The sequence below is a fragment of the Centroberyx affinis genome, unplaced genomic scaffold (assembly GCF_046629955.1).
Source record: "Centroberyx affinis isolate AG114_WGS23_722 - 3 ecotype Tasmania unplaced genomic scaffold, CSIRO-AGI_Caff_v1 ptg001538l_1, whole genome shotgun sequence".
NCBI lineage: Eukaryota > Metazoa > Chordata > Actinopteri > Beryciformes > Berycidae > Centroberyx > Centroberyx affinis.
The window spans coordinates 33,242-48,718 of NW_027279994.1; positions in this window are offsets into that span (position 1 = coordinate 33,242).

The window sequence follows — 15,477 nt, forward strand, 5'->3', positions numbered from 1 at the left end:
TACTAGTACTACTACTACTACTACTACTGTTACTACTACTGCTACAGCTAATACTAGTACTACTACTACTACTGTTACTACTACTGCTACAGCTACTGCTACTACTACTACCACTACTACTACTGTTACTACTACTGCTACAGCTAATACTAGTACTACTACTACTACTGTTACTACTACTGCTACAGCTACTGCTACTACTACTACCACTACTACTACTGCTACTACTACTGTTACTACTACTGCTACAGCTAATACTAGTACTACTACTACTGCTACTACTACTGCTACTACTACGACTAGGCCTACTACTACTAGTACTACTACTACTACTACTACTGTTACTACTACTGCTAGGCCTACTACTACTACTACTATTACTACTGTTACTACTACTACTACTACCACTACTACTACTGTTATTACTACTGCTACTACTAGTACTACTACTACTACTACTACTACTACTGCTACTGCTACTGTTACTACTATTACTACTGTTACTACTACTACTACTACTACTACTGTTACTACTACTGCTACTGCTACTACTACTACTTTTACTACTGCTACTACTACTACTAGGCCTACTACTACTACTACTGCTGCTAGTAGTACTACTACTGGAGTATATTTGTCATCTCTTCCTCTCTTATTTTTAAGAGCAACACCTTTCTGCCATTACTCCCTGCCTGTTATTTCTTTCCCTACTGTAGCATTGGGGAGAGAATATTTGTTATTGTCCTGGTACTGTGACCTCTGACCCCTGAACTTACTATTGGTTGCTTGTAATGTCAGTAATCTCTTCTTCTGCTGATGTACTCAGCTGAAGTCACTCTAGATAAGAGCATCAGCAAGACGACAACAATGTGAGAGTAAATGCAGCCTAAGTTTACCCAGGTGAAAAAATCTTGTTTTTCTTGATTTTTGCGACACATCTGGTAATCAGCGGTCTTTGTTTTGGTGTTTTGCTCCCAGTGCAGCCACTGGCCCAACATACTGTAATAATAAAGACACAAAGTAAACTGCAGCTTCTTATATTTCTTCTTTCTTCTTATATTTATTCCAAACAAACCGCTGCTTTTGCTTCCATGAAGGTAAAACGCATCGCAAGAGCTTTCCTGAACTGGATGTAGGTTGAATCACTGTTGTATGGTATCAGCTGGCGATAGAGAAGAGCAAAAATGGACGTGTATTTATATGAAAAAGCTGCAGATTATGACTTTAAAAGTAACTTTATGAAGACAGACGCTCCGCGGCAGGGAAAGGAACGCCGGGCTGCGATCCGTCCTGCCTGCACACCATCTGCTCTCATGGAGATTTTCCTTGGAGTTTCAAACAAAAGGCTGAACCAAAACCAAACCGGGCTTCCAAAAGACATCACTTAATCAACGCTGGCCCTGGATCTGCCACCAGGGACCGAGGCTGGGAGCCGGGCGGTCCAACCCGCCTGTCATGTCCAGGAATCTGATTGCTCAAACAGACAGAACTAGTCGATGAGGGCCAAATATCTCCTACCTGATTGTTTCAGCAGAGAGCGAGGCCGGGCCGGCGGTGCCAGCAGTATCTGGCTGTCAGAGGGTTCGGGAGGGGAGGGAGAGGGAAAGACGAATTCCCAGAAGGCCGATCTTAATCTAACGTCTTGGCAGCGGCGGTGGATTTATGCTTGAAATTATGATTGGACATCCGCAGGGAGGAACGGGTTGTGGAGAATCGCGAATTTCTGTGTAGGTTTCGCTCATTTCCAAAACATTTCACTGCAAACTGTTATTGGGCAGCGGGCTGGGGGTGATGTGTGGTTGTAATTAGCCTTCAGAGAAGATATGTGGATTGTTTCTGGGGCTTTTTCCACTGACAGGATGCCTCGGGATACTGCTGGATTGTAAACATGCAGATCTGACGACATTTGGGTGAACGAGGGTAGTAAACATTTCAGCTTGAGGATACAGTTATATTACGAATACTAAGTCATCGGAGTTAAGAGGTATAATGTATTCAAGGCTTGTTTTGCAAGAGGATACCTCGACTCGGAGCCAAGAAGGAATGACGGAGAGAGAGGCTGCAGGATTGCAAACGCATACAAACTGACCTTTTTATAGCTTGGAGAATTAGTTCAAAAAGGGTCTTTAAAATATAATTGGCCGACCCAAGAGCCCCATCAACGGTTTCCCCCCATAAGAGCCGCCCGCGCCCGAGGGCCCGGCGACGGCCCCACGTAAGACCGTTGATGTTTACCGGGCGGTTCTACGGCTTCGGTGCGTCCGGCACGCATGTTTCTCATTTCAGAAGGAAAATCCCTGATGAAGCCTGATGTTCACATAGCATTTATCTCTATTGTTGTTTATTTTATTTCTATTTTGTTGTGTATATTGTGAATCATGTAAATTCGTTGTATTTAGTGTTTCTTGACTATCTCGATAGACACTGTGTCTTTTATTTGTAGTCCATTATATTTAGGACTACAATTCCCTTGATGTTTAGCCACACAAGCTCTACTGATTGACACAAGTGTTCTGCATTAAGGCAAATCAAGTGATGTTTTCTCAGCCCTTTATATGCTGCTGCATTCACTTGCTACCTGTTCATTCTCTTTTAAATCCTCTCTCAAGACTTTTACCGTATGGCCTTTTCTTAATTTCTCTTAATTGTTTTATCTGTACTTGCTTTTATCTGTCTCTTTTATGTGTTACTTTTTATCCACAATGTCATCTTTATTTTTAACTGTTTTATTTGTTACTTTATTTTATTTTGTTGATTGTGATTTAATTCTTGCTTTCTTTTATTTGTCTTTGTTTGTGAAGCACTTTGTAACGGTAGTTTTGAGAGGTGCTATATAAATAAAGTTATTATTATTATTATTATTATGCCTTGAAGAAGGTCTCCGACCGAAAGCTTGCTTATTATAAAGATTCTTGCACAGATTTGAGTGTGCGGATGCTTTTTTCATTTAGAAGGAAAATCCCTGCAAGAGTTTGCGTAACAGCGCGGGAGAGGGGTGGAACGACGACTTCTCTGTCCGCCGATCCCTCATCATCATCATCATCATCATCATCATCATCATCATCGTCATCGTCGTCTCGAGTGCGAAGGGCAAACGATTCACTCGGAGCGAAAAAAGAGCCGCCTCGCCTTCAGGAAGCTTGTGATTGATTTATCCGACTTGAGAAAACATCTCAGGTCAGACGAGTGTTTTCACATGCCGGCCGCATCGCTCTGAAACCGGGAATTGTAAAAATAACAGAAGTGATGTCACCGCCGAGCCGGTGAGGAGCGCACCGGGCCGGCCGGCTCGTTACAGGGTTTCACGTGCGGCGGGGGCCGGCGGCACCGACACGCTTTACCACCGGCTAAACCACAGACGCCGTCACAATCCACTTTGATGTTTTCATCAAAGAAGCTGGACGTCGTCATCTGGACTGAAACACACACACACACACACACACACACACACACACACACACACTGACACATTGGCACACACTGGCATATAAACACTGAAGCAGATAAATACTCATGCACCTGGTCACGTGCACACACACACACACACACACACACAAACATTAATCTTGGCCTATGTGCATGCACTGATACTGACACACATGTACGTGCGCACACACACACACACACACACACACACACACACACACACACACAGAGTCATATAAACACTGAAGCTCATAAATTCTCATGCACATGTGCAGACACATGCACCCCAACCTACACACACACAAACACATGTACACACAATATTCATGCACACCTATGCGTGCTCACATGCAAAATACACATGCACACAGATACATACATGTGCACACTGGTACTGACGCATGCACGTGCACACACACACACACACACACACACCATAATGTATCACTTACACAAAACATAAGATGCACAAATTGACTAAGTTAACATGCCAAGCACACAATGTGAGACATGACCGTGTGTGTGTGTGTGTATGGTCACACACACACACACACACACACACACACACAAAAGACCAATCACCTGTCAGGATTCCCAGAGTGCATCTGGAGTTGGCGCGGCGTCAGGTAAACAGAGCCGGAGTGTATTTAACGAGACGAAAGGCAACGCGACACGATCCCCCCCCCCCCGCCTGTGACCGGTCACGCATGAGCCGCCGTCCCGCTGGCAACACGCTCCACAGGGTCGGGCCCCGTAAACAATATCGAATTTCACGACTTTTGTTCTGGTTTCAGAGCCGCTTTAAGAACACGTGACGTCGATGTTTTTTTTTCAGAAATGACGCATCGCTCTCTGACTCTGCACGGTGAGTCATGGGCCGGTTTCAGTGTTTTTTAAAAGTGGTAATCCACAAGGATGCGTGTTTTTGTTTATCTGAGGTGTCTCTGCTCCGCGCCTCCCACAGATCACCTGTCAATCAAGCGGTGTGGGCGGAGCTTGGACTTTCTGTTGATGGAGTTTGAGTTTGTGTAGGTGTCAGAACGAGGCGGAGGAGGACGCTGTTCGGGGCGATTTCAAGATTCAAGATTACTTTATTTGTCCCGAGGGAAATTTGTCTTGGACATAAAGGCTGCCACATAAAAATACATATAATTATAGTGCAGTAGCAGACAGAAGTGCATTCAAGTACCAGGCAACACAGCCCCTCATTTCACACCCTCCTCATGTCCTGAGTTTAGGAGATTCACTGATAGAGGGATGAAAGAATTTTTCTACCTGTTCATGTATCTTTTCCTGTATTTAAATGGAACCCTGTAGCGTCGACCTGATGGGAGCGGTTCGTATTCTGAGTACAGGACCTGGGGTTTGTCAGTAATATGGCCGCATTCTTGATGTAAAACCCGTCACCAGCAGAATGAATAGCCACAGTGTGACGAAGGACTCACCAAGGTCCCTGACTGCTGTGTCGTCGTTTTCCATTGTTTGTTTATATTTCATCTCTTTCTCAACTTTCTCTGCCTTAACCACGTTCGGTCTGTCTGTTTCCACCAGCAGCCTGAGGCATCAGGTACATGAGGTCAGATCGACTTCATTTTTAAAGCACATGCACTAGTTTTTAAATTTTGTACACTTCAGTGTCTAGTGTGTGTTAGTGTGTGTGTTTGTGTTTGTGCAGTTTGTCTATATGTCTGTTTTCAGTTGTAACCTGCAGATGAAAATGAGCTCTAAGCTAAATCTGCTACAATCCATCAAATAGTAACTTTTATGTGTAACATTGTACATGGTCCCTTCAAATAAATTAAATAAATAAAAAATAAGGGAGCTGTATCATCAGACTTTTACTGGACCTGCACCGTACTGAACCACACACAAAATATAATGGAAAACCATATTCTATTGTGAACAAAATATAATGCAAAAGCTTACAACAACAACAGTGGAGCGGTAGAAAAAGGCTTTTAGATGTTTGTTCAACTGAGGCCTGAAGTCTTCGGTGACGTCGTTCACAGCATCGGTAGCCAATGTTTTGTCAGTGGGGCAGTTTGTCATTTTGTCTGTTGACGACATTACAGATGAATGCCTCGGTTGTTGGGGCTTGTTATAAATAGCAGCTGAACACTAATATTGACTGAAGAGAGCGTTGGAGCAGGAGGTGAATTCCACTTGAGGCTGGCTGCTGTCGGATTTCTATTTCCAGCAGCGGTTCTTCACAATAAAGTTCCGCCCGAGGTCCCGGGTCACATCGGCCTCACAAATCTCTCCTCTCGACGGGGAGCGAGGCAGCCGGTCCGCTGTTTCACGCTCCGTGGCTTCGTCTGCGTCGGGCCGAGCCAGGGAGGACGAGGCCAGAGATCGGCGCGGGTCGCTCCATCCATAAATCCACGCCCACGGGGGGTCCGGCCGCCCCGCCCCGCCCCGCCCCACGCCGCGCCGGGAGGGAATACTTGGCACACGCTCCACCGAAATCTGTCATCCTCACACGGTGTGAGGACGGGCCGTTAAAAACCCCTCGGTTCAGCGTCTCCATTTCAGCTGTCGGGCTTCACCTGGCTCATCGCGGCCACGTTACATAACCCCCAGCCTGAGGTTAGCACAACACAACGGCCCCCGGGGCTGAAACGTAGCGGGAGAGGGGAATCATGATCTGGAGTCTCACGCTGGGAGGTTTTGGATCACATGTTGGGGGAAACACGCTTGGTTTTTCCACCTGAGGGGAAAAAACCAAGTGTCACCAAGTGAACTGTTTGTTGATTTCTCCCGTGGCGTCACAGTTTGGATCGTAACGGACAGACAGCCTGAAGACAAATGTGGAATCAAGTTTAAAGCTGCAACATCCAACTTTTTTCACATTTAAAATAACAAATCAACAGGATCTATTCTACATTCTCAGCCTGTGTGTTCAGGCCACAGACTGTAACAATGCAGACGTGGTGAGGTCAGGTTTCTGAAGGCCGTTTTGAAGCCAAAATATCGTGTTTATGGTCGCCGCCATGTCGACAGTTTCTGGAGCCGGAGCGAAGCCGAGGGTCGACACAGAGCCACAGCTCCGCCTGCTATTGGTCCGTAATCGCTGACCTGTCAATCACTGGACAGGCGACCTGTCAATCACTAGGAAAACAACCCCGTTTTATAACCGTTATATCTGTTAATGATGCAATTTTGAAAATCTGGAATCTGGAATCAGGAAGTCAAAGCAACAACAACAACGGAGGAAAGCAGAGCGAAGCTACTGGTGAACATCAGCGTCAGATCGGCTGTGGAGGCTTTACGCTGACCTGATGACATCATCAAGATGACTGACAGGCGTTGGGGAACTTGACCAACTGAGGGGAAGGAGGGCGGGGCTAACAATACAATTTAATCTGAAGAGCGCGTTAAAAGATATATTTATGCAGAGGCTTTTTAAGAATTTGCCACGAGGAAGAGATGCCTTGGTACCTTTGTTGAATGTACATTTTAAAAGGCCGTTTGAGCGGTGTGGTACAGGGAGGGGGGAGGGAGGGGGGGGGGGGGGTCCAGACTGTCTTGGTTCCTACCTATGCACGTGTCCCGACACATGGGCGAACAAATGTATAAACATCACTTTTGCAGGAATGCAAGTCGGCAGGTTCAGCGAGTAAAATAAAAATGAAAAACGAACAGGAATTCTTTCACCAGCATCCAAAAAACTGCCTTTTCCAAAACTTGTTTTCCATGCTGAAAGGTGATCGTATAAACCAAAGCACCCTGATTAGTCCAGAGAGAGAGAGAGAGAGAAGCCTGCTGTTGGAACCAATGATAATTTTCCTGAGAAAAGGCTCCTGGTTTCTGTCAGTCAACGGGAGAATTTCTGGGTCATTAACCTCTCTGGGTTATTCATTCTGCCAGTCACTCAGTCAGAGAGCGCAGAGCTACCGGACTCCAGAGCTCGGCTCCGTCCGCCGCCGCCATCCATCAAGACGATGAAGCCGTCTGCTCAGACACCTCCGCTGACCTCACATTCTCCACCGGCAGCCGCCACACTGCAAAAAATATCCTTCTCAAGAAATAAATTAATCTTGTGTTAGTCTTCATAATCCTGTTTTTCTGGAAATACCTGCCGTTTTGGTAATTTCACTTATTTCCAATGACGTTTGTTTCAAGAATGTTCTAGAGACAAGTGGAACCATCTTAAAGGTGCAACATTTAAACCATGAAAATATTGTCAAATTAATACTACCTTTGCCTAATGACTGTAAACCAACGAGAAATGGTGGAGACGATTGGTCTCCTCTGTCTCACACCAGTAGTATTGTTAGTTCTAGTGTTTCTCCACATTAAATCTACATTTCCCATAAGCCCCGTTGCTTCCCAAAAATCCAGAGTAGAGGCTAATTACCGTAATTATGCCAATGTTTCAAAATGAATCCGGTTACTCCACCTGTTTCAAGAAAAAAAAAGAGTTTAAACAAACTAGATTGTATTGAAACACATGAAACTTTCTCACCCCACTGACTTTTTTTTTAAACAAGTTTTGAGAAAAAAACAACATTGTAGAGCCCAACGCGAGATTAAATTGCTTGTAATTTTTTAAAGTGCAAGTCCTTCACCCGTCACCTGGAAGGATCTGCAGGCTCTGGGTCTGTTTCAGGGCCTTTACAACACGCTCCATCATCATGACCGGAGGCGAAGGCTCGGGTCCCAGGTCTGCTTCTGCTTAAAGTATCTGCAGCAGCAGGACTGGTTTCCATACATGAGGGCCGGGGTAAACACCAGTATGTGGTTCTTTATTTTGTTAAGTGTTTCCGATGCGGTGCTTTGTTGACTAGCGATTTATCAACCGAGTCATGACAACAAAATCTTCGGAAATAATTTCTGTAAAGCATGTGATAAATCTGTTTAGTTTACTGTTACATTTTCAATATAAACATCACTTCAGGCTGCACTGTTCCTTTAAACCCACAACAATAAAGAGGTGGTTTCCAACACTCTATCGCTTCTGGAAAAAATAAATCATTACCTGAAGTTCAGCACTTAATGCCTCTACATTGTGCAGGATACAGTCTTGTCCTATCAATCGTTTGGTCAGAGTAGATGTCACTTTTTAAAAAATATTTTGTAACAAAATTCTTTGTTTTACAGTTATTAAATCTCTCAGCAGTGTTGAGCAGAAACCTCTCATCTCTTAGTCATAAGATAAGATATCACTTTATTAGTCATAGTCATAGTCTTATTCTAACTATCAAATAACCTTATCCTGTGTTTTTTTTTTTTACCTTATCCTGGTTGTGCACTGAATGTTGCACAATCCAAACCACCAGTGGGACGTCGACCTGTTTGTCTGAATCCATGAAAAATGAAAGCTGCACTAGTCAAGTTTTTAAAGTTAAACAGCAGCGTCTTCTCAGTCTAACCCACAAACTGAGCCGCTGTAGATTCTCCCCGTTTGTCCAAATTAAATTCTGCTGTTCTGCAGTTTGCTCACTGGTGGGAAATCTCCCGCACACAGGAAGAGGCCGATCCAAACCGAAGAGGGAAATCCAGGAGAGTAAACAGAAAGCTGGCTGAACCTCTTCACCGCACACGGCCAGAAGAAGACGTTTCTGCTGCGTTCACGTCGGAAGAAACGGAGGAACGGGAAGATGACATCGTGTCGCTCTTGGGTTAAACTCGTTGAAACGGCCACACTGAACATGGTCAACTGTTGTCGTTAACAAGTTACTTTTTTTTTTTTGGATAGTTTTTGCATTCAAGAGACTAAACACTGACATACTACATATACGTACTGTTACTTTACAAGTTACTCTATAACACAAACACAAACAAACTGCTGCGGATATTGCTCACTTCAAGTTGAGTTGATCGTATTAAGATACATTTGATTTTTATTATCCTGGACTGCTATCACCTGTGTTGACAAACTTCTGCAATTGGTGACTCCAGATGGGAACTAGACGGACACTCGGAGAGCGCAGACCTCCGCCAAGGTTTGTGCTATTATTGTTTGTTCGTGAGTCGGATCCGGATCCGCTCCAAAGTTTTATGGGTTCTTCCTTGGCCCATGCTACACCCTTCCACCAAGTTTCATGAAAATCGGGCCAGTAGTTTTTCCGTAATCCTGCAGACAAACAGACAAACAAACAAACAAATGGCACCGAAAACATAACCTCCTTGGCGGAGGTAAATATCGGAGCTGCAAAAGATTCCCACATGTCCGACTTGTGATCACCACCAGGAGGCAGATGTGACCATTTATTTTTTCCAGTCGGCAGCTTGTATTTACGGTAAATCCGACATGATCATCAACACAGCATTCGTTAGCTGACATCGCCTTAAAGGATTTCTGGGTAATGAAGTCCTTCAAACGTTCCAAAATTGCAACCATTACCTCTCGCTGCCACTTGGGGCCGCCAGAGTGCGACGTTGCCATTTTGACTCTGAGACTCTGAGTTTTTCGTTTTGTTTTTTTCTTGGAGGACACTGACTCCTTTCATCGCTCCGTGCGCCACATGTTTCCAATCCATCCAGCGCTCTCATCACTACCATTAGATGAGAAAATTAGATTAGATTACCCGGCCATCTGCGGAGCGGAGGGGGCGATCCCTCGGCCTCCCTCCGAGACGCTCCGCAGCCCGGCCGCCAAACCGCAGGCACCGGGGCTGCGGAGCGGCCTGGCAGCCAGCACAGTTGATTGGTCCTGGCAGAGACGAGCGAGAAAGCTGATTGGCTGAGAGTTCAGTGTCGGGCCAGCGTGCAGTGGAGGACGCACATGCATGCCCACACACATTTATACAAAAACAACAAAAACTCACATTCGCATATATCTGTAGACGCAAACACAGGCATTCATGCGCACACACACACACACACACACACACACACACACACAGGTGCATTGAAAGACACATACACACAAGGATAGATCCACACACTCATGCCTGCACATGGATTCCCTCATGTACACACACACGCACACACACACACACACTCAGGGGGGACTGGTCATTAATCATTGTAATCAAGCAAACAGACAGGGAGATGAACTGTTTTGTATACAACTCCTCTGAGACTCTGAGTCCCAGGAAAGGAAACACGACTTCAAGGAGCTGCGTTCCACACAACAAGCCAAAAAGGAAACGCTGCTAAGTTTCTAAACACATCGAGCATCAGCGAGGAAATCCCTCTTGAAAATCCATCAGCCGTACACCAGTATTACATCTGTTGTCGCAGCATCGGTTGTTTGCGAGGCTTCCTGCTGTGAAAGGCTGTTTTTCTTACATAAACGTTTTATTTTCGCACTTCCGACAGTGAAACCCTGCAGGCGGCGAATTAGCGAAGAGCCGCAGCCGTCCAGTCAACCTGGTGACTTCTGGGTAACTAGAGGTAGACTTTGACCAAGTATTTTGATATTTAAAGTTTAAGCTTATATAGCACTTTTCCAAACAGAGTTATAAAGTGCTTTACAGTCAAAATAAAAGACAATAAAGTCAAAAGACAATAGTAACTACTAAAAGAGAAAAAGTAAAATAAGATTAAACAATAAAAGGCAAAAATAGAATAAAAGCAACCTCAAAATTGGCAGAGACAGCATAAAAAACAACATATAAAACAAGGCAAAACAGTATAAAAACTAAAAAAAAAAGAGTAAGCAAAGACTAAATGGACTTAAAAACAGAAGAACAAGGTAAGGAGAGAGATAAGGGAGAGACGGGTCACACTCCGGTCGAACGTTTCCTCGACTGTTTTTATACACGGCCAGCCTGCTAGGCAACGTTAGCGATCAAGCTAGCGACAGCCTAGCTAGCAGCAAATCTTAGGCTATTTCAGTGGATTATAAATGTAAATACTACAGTAAATTGAATGCCGAAGCACTATAGTTATCAAGGAATGTGTTTTAAATGTGTACTTGTGGTTCATTTTCAGCTTTATTGTATGAAATTTCGTCCATTCTCGTGCGACTCTGCGCTCTGTTCAGCCATGTTGGAAACTCGGACCGTTCCTGCTGCAGATAAAATCCTGATTTCTCCGACTTGATCATCTGACATATAGAATAAGGTCTTCATGTGACACTTACTGGTCAAAACCCCTTCAGACTGTACTGCAGGGATACAGGTTCATGAAAACAAGAAACCAGGCCTAGGAAAAGTCACAGAGGGACATTGTTATAGCTGAAATATTTCAGTTCTAAAATTCAAAACAGCCGTCAACAGCCGAGATTTTGTGATCCAAGTTGACTCCAGTTACCGACTACTGTAAAAGGCATCATCATTTGTATTCGTTTTCTTCTATCCATCATTTTTCCGTTTTTGGAATGAAACTCTTCAAACGCTCCTAACAGCAGAGGTGAAATAAAATAAACGGCGGCTCTTCGTTTCAGTCGTCGGGACTCGGCGTCCCGGCAGCTGCTGAGAGATACGACATAATCACGTTGTCATCGCCGCTATCATCAGTGTCAATTTTTTTCCATCCGTGTTTTTATTCTTTTTCGGTTCGTTCCTCTAACAAAGGACAGATGTGCAGCCCCGTCGCGGAGGTTTTTTTTCGACCGCAGGCTTGCTGAGCTCCTTGCCGCACTTTGGCTCCGTCCTCCAGAGGAATCGTTTGGAAACATCAAGTTTTACTCTTTTCAGCAGTTGGAAGTGACAGGAACGGTCTGGGAAGTCGTTGGTTAAGAGACTTTAGAGGCTGTGTTGCATTAAACTGAAGTGTTTCTATTGTAAAACATTCAGGACAGAACTATATCCAGTATCAGAGATAAACACATGAAGGATTCCTATCGCTTTACATAATACCTGTAGTTGACAGAAACTTAAAGTGGCGGTATTGTAGGAATTCATATTTTCCTCTATTTATACACATATACGATTAAAGCTGTTTAGTGAAGACATTGTTAAGATGTGATTATTTTAAAGGTTAGATTGAAAGTTAATGGTTTATTCAAACCGCCATCCTTTTTTCCAGGCAGTTTCAACCCAACTCCAGGAAACGCATCACAACTGGACTCGCTCCTGATTGGCTCCCTCACTAAAGAATCGCTGAAATCCGTCCAATCAGGTCAGTTCGCTGCATTTGGGCGTTCAATTCCCATATCAAAGTCACAGTGAAATGAAAAATGACTTTATCACCTCGTTAGCAAATTTTCTGTGTCATCATTAACAATAAATGCCCCCAAAAATTACATAATTTTGATTTTCATGTATTTTTATATCAAAATCCCATTCCCTCTCCTTCCTGGAAAACATCACAGATTTTTTAACAGTCCCGCCCCTTCCGCCCCTCTCATCCAATCAAACTGCCTTTCTCTCCCTAACTGATCTCCCATTGGTTTACACTTTTGAATGATCACTCTCTGCCTTAAGCTCCGCCCCAACATCCTGTTTCAACAGGAAATACATCAAATTAATGAAGGAAGAGGCTCTCAAAACGCAGTTTCCTTGTGACTTTAAAATCAAGTTACCGCTATGGAGTTGCAAAGCGCTTTGGATGAGTGTCAGGTTTTGGTCGGCAGCACGCGGTCTGATAAACGACCTGCTGACACGGCAGGATCTGGAAGGCGTGGCGTTCGCCGCTCCGTGCCGAGACGCACATAAAAACCTCACGCACCTTTGGCTCCGGTTGCCTTAAAAGGGGTTTTCATCTTTTTTTTTTTGGATATTCTTTTGCCGGTAGAGCCGCTTTCCAGGCAACAGGTGTGCTGAGATCCAGATACAGCAACACACTGACAGTTAAATCGCTTCTCCGGGATTTATGGGAAGTGGAGGGAGGCAGGGAATAAATCTGCTGAGCTGGACGGATTGGAGGAAGGCCGGTCCAAAACGCCGTGATGAACTCTGTAAACAGGTTTACTCTCCCCTGTTGGGTCGCAACGCTAACCTGCAGCCAGACTCTCCACACATGAACTATGGCTGTATTAGTGAGTTTATAAGACAGAGTGGCTCTTTAATCCTAATACCTTGGACACATTTACTCGGAGTGGAACAAAAACATTATCGCATCCTGATATAAACTAAATCATACTTAAAGTCGCTGGCTGGAAACTTAAGTGAATAGAAAGCAGTCAGTGAATCCGTATCACTGTTGTTTCCCCTGTAATTGACTTTCCTGGTGAACCCGCTTTCCCTCAACCTGCCTCGTCTGCTTCTGCTGCAGGTAGTGATTTCCTACGTTTCCCAGAATGCCTTTCGACGACCACCAGAAAAGAGGCGGGAACTTGTTGCATCCAGTTGTTGGTTGAACATGCCGTATTTCCTCTAATAGTGGCCGGTAGTCAATTAAAAGCCGGGTCTCCGATAATGTCCCGGGGCCGTGGTCGACATGAACAAATAAAGGCCGGCCCCAAATACAGGCCGGGGAAAAAAACAAAGGAAAAAACAACGGTGGATCCCGGTAAACTCCTGGTGCCTGTTATATAATGTAACTGTAGTTTGTAGTAACGTACAAGTGCCACAAGATGGCGGTATGCCGCAAGACGGCTCGGCCGGAGGAAGTCTCTGGAGCGTGCCGTCATCGATTATCGTAATTATCGGTAATGCGTCGCAGTAACAAAAAAACGGACACCTAACGAACCCCAACAGAAGCAGATCAGAAAACAAGGAGGCTTCGTACTAAAATATGAGCAAATATACTTATCAAACAGAGGGAATTAGAAATAAAGGCCTGTCTCTAATATAAGCCTGCTTCCAATAAAGGCCTGGTACCCTCTACAGCTGAGCTAAATAAAGGCCCGGGCCAGTATTAGAGGAAATACGGTAAGTGGAGAGAGAGATAGTCAGAGCAAGAGAGTGAGAGTTTCCAGTTGAAGAAAAGTGAGAGTTGCCCTGTCATGTCTTGTGGCCGCATTGCATTCTGGTCGATCGAGGCCACTGTGGGCGGAGACATTCGGCTCGTTTGAGATGAGCAAGTCCTGCATGGCCCTCGCTCGGTCTGTTGCATGATGGTTAGAAAAGTTGTGGGGACTTCCTCAGCGGACCCGACTGCATCCGCCGGGACGAGGCGAGGCGAGGCAAGCCGCTCTCCACCGACCGCACACCGCCGAGGATGATGGGAAACGCCTCATTGGCTCATCACGGTCGTATCACACCACCCATAATGACATGAAGAGACTTCCAGCAGCAACCAAATGTTTTTATTAGAACGTTTTGGGCCGTATACCATTTTATTAATACGCTCCAGACATATAATGCCTTTTCCATAAATGTCACCTCTCTGCAATGCCTACACCGCTGACTCGACTGGGGATTAACATGTGAAGGTCTGGGTCTGTATCAATTAAATGAAAAAATGAAAACACTTGATTCAAATCAATTTATTGTGAGGGGCTAATTAGCCTATTAGATTTTTCAATTGTCATCAAGGCTACCCCTAATGTTAAAACAAAATAAAATAGCTAAATATCACAGGTGGCTGCCCAGTGGTCCACATGTTCTTGTCATTTGAAATTATTTTTTAACATCCTTTGCAATGATGTGATAATTATGTTTGGATCCAAACAGTTTCTGTCACAGTTTAGATTGAGCGGTGAGTGTGGGAGACGGTAACGCAGCTTTGAAGTTGTTTACCAGCCGCCGTTAAACAAAACTAAAGAAGAAGAAGAAGAAGAAGAAGAAGAAGAGCAGTGAGTGTGCTGCCTCAGTGTCGGGCTTGTTGACTCAGACTTGTTGAAGCTTGGATTCTTCTATCGAAACACATCCTGTTTTCCATGGCCTGCTAGAAAGAGACCAATAGAGGCGCTTTTCCTTTCTGTTCTGGATTATGGGGACATGATGTACAGAAATGTATCTGCGACCACGCTTAAGACGTTAGATGCAGTTTATCACTCAGCTCTTAGGTTTATAACAGGTGATAGTTACAGCACCCACCACTGCATCCTCTATAACAAGGTTGGCTGGCCCTCCCTTAGTATCCGGAGAGATCAGCATTGGTTTATGTTTATTTACAAAGCCTTCATTAGGAGTTTACCATTCTACCTTAATTCACTTTTACACCTGAATATTGGAGCCTACCACACACACTCCCAGGACTGTCTAACACTTTAGGTCCCGCGTGTCTCCACAGACCTCGGAAAGACCGCTTTTAAGTTCTGTGCTCCGCATA